The sequence below is a fragment of the Erinaceus europaeus genome, chromosome 11 (genome assembly GCF_950295315.1).
Source record: "Erinaceus europaeus chromosome 11, mEriEur2.1, whole genome shotgun sequence".
Classification (NCBI taxonomy): domain Eukaryota; kingdom Metazoa; phylum Chordata; class Mammalia; order Eulipotyphla; family Erinaceidae; genus Erinaceus; species Erinaceus europaeus.
The window spans coordinates 115,537,489-115,539,802 of NC_080172.1; the positions used below are offsets into that span (position 1 = coordinate 115,537,489).

Genomic DNA, 2,314 nt, shown 5'->3' on the forward strand with positions numbered 1-2,314 from the left:
TCACCCAGGCCCACTGCTCTGGCACCTTGCGGGCTGAGAACAACAGCAATAATAATAATGGCCGAGCTGACAGCCCTCACCTAGGCCCACCTCTCGAGGCCTTGCGGGCTGAGGATAATAACAACAACAATAATAATAATAGTGGCCGAGCTGACAGCCCTCTCCCAGGTTCACCTCTTGGGGCCTTGCGGGCTGAGAATAATAATAATAGTAATAATAATAATAATGGCCGAGCTGACAGCCCTCCCCCAGACCCACCTCTCAGGGGCCTTGCGGGCTGAGAATAATAATAATAGTAATAATAATAATAATAGTGGCCGAGCTGACAGCCCTCGCCCAGGCCCACCTCTCGAGGCCTTGCAGACTGAGAATAATAATAGTAATAATAATAATAATAATGGCCGAGCTGACAGCCCTCCCCCAGACCCACCTCTCAGGGGCCTTGCGGGCTGAGAATAATAATAATAGTAATGATAATAATGGCCAAGCTGACAGCCCTCGCCCAGGCCCACCTCTCGAGGCCTTGCGGGCTGAGAATAATAATAATAGTAATGATAATAATAATAATAATAATGGCCGAGCTGACAGTCCTCCCCCAGGCCCACCTCTCGGGGCCTTGCGGGCTGAGGGCAGCAACAACAACAACAACAACAATAATAATAATGGTCGGGCTGACAGCCGTCGCCCACCTCTCGGGGCCTAGCAGGCTGAGGATAACAACAACAACAACAATAATAATAATGATGATGATGATGGCCGGGCTGACAGCCCTCGCCCACCTCTCGGGGCCTCGCGGGCTGAGGATAACAATAACAACAACAATAATAATAATTATGATGATGATGATGATGGCCGGGCTGACAGCCCTCGCCCACCTCTCGGGGCCTCGCGGGCTGAGGATAACAATAACAACAACAATAATAATAATTATGATGATGATGATGATGGCCGGGCTGACAGCCCTCGCCCACCTCTCGGGGCCTCGCGGGCTGAGGATAACAATAACAACAACAATAATAATAATGATGATGATGATGGCCGGGCTGACAGGCCTCGCGGGCTGAGGATAACAATAACAACAACAATAATGATGATGATGATGATGATGGCCGGGCTGACAGGCCTCGCGGGCTGAGGATAACAATAACAACAACAATAATAATAATGATGATGATGATGATGGCCGGGCTGACAGGCCTCGCGGGCTGAGGATAACAATAACAACAACAATAATAATGATGATGATGATGGCCGGGCTGACAGGCCTCGCGGGCTGAGGATAACAATAATCACAACAACGACAATAATAATAATGATGATGATGATGATGACAGCCGGGCTGAGGATAGCAATCATCACAACAACAACGACGACAATACTAATAATGATGATGATGACGGCCGGGCTGAGGATAACTAACAATCATCACAACAACAACGACGACGACAATACTAGTAATGCTGGCCGGGCGGACCGGCCTCGCGGGCCGGGAGGGACGAGGACGCCGCTGCCCGTCGCGGCCCGCGGACCGCGGAGAGGCCTCACCTGGCCCAGCCCGCGCCACGCTCTCCGCTTCACTCCACGGGCGACAGCGGCGAGGAGGCCGGGGACGCGGCCGGAACAGGGGCGCTGCGCCTCCAGGCCGCGCCTGCCGCACTGGGGGGGGGGTGCGGGGGCGGGGAGGGTCCTCAGAGCCGGAGGGACCCCGGGCCGCCCGCAGCCGCCATCTTCCTCCACTCAGACGCCGCCGCCGCCGCCGGGGCTGCTCGGGCCGGAGAAGACAGGGCGGAGCGCGCATGCGCGGGGGTCGGGCGCGGAGGACGCGCGCGCGCATGCGCGGAGTCGGGCGCGGAGGACGCGCGCGCGCACGCACACACGTCGACGCGGCGGGCCCGCGCGGGGCGGGCTGGGGGCGGGGCCTGTGGGGAAGGGGCGTGGCCGCGGGCGCGCTTCTCCCAGGGTGGCACGTGCTTTGGAGACGGGAGTCCGGCGGGAGCGCGCTCAGCTTCGCGGTTTCTCTCTATTTAGCAACTGACTTCCTTTGCCTCCCCGTTACCGCTGGGGCTCGGTGCCTGCAGCAAAGGTGGGCGCGAGGAGTCACATCACTGCAAGACCGGCCAGCTCCTCATGGGGCGCGAGCGCTTCCACACTGCGATCATCATCTCTGGCATTATGCTATTATTCCACTGCAGAATACTGTGCCCCAGGATGGTTCCGTAGCCCCCATGTCCACTTGGTCGATTCCAAATTATATTCCTCCATGAGGATCATTTCTGGAACCATCTGTTCCACCCCGGTTCCATGGCTGCCAGTT

The 2,314-nt window shown here is 56.9% G+C and overlaps 1 protein-coding gene across 2 annotated transcripts in view; it reads right to left on the minus strand.

Moving 5' to 3' along the window:
* FBXO42 (F-box protein 42) overlaps positions 1 to 1,746 on the minus strand; it is a 74,972-nt gene extending 73,226 nt beyond the window's left edge. The window contains exon 1 of one of the 2 annotated variants that reach the window (XM_060200871.1): positions 1,546 to 1,746. The gene's annotated coding sequence lies outside the window, so the exon portion shown is untranslated. The remainder of the gene's footprint in view (positions 1 to 1,545) is intronic. The other variant, XM_007523714.3, reaches the window with a different exon arrangement.
* Between the last annotated feature and the right edge of the window lie 568 nt (positions 1,747 to 2,314).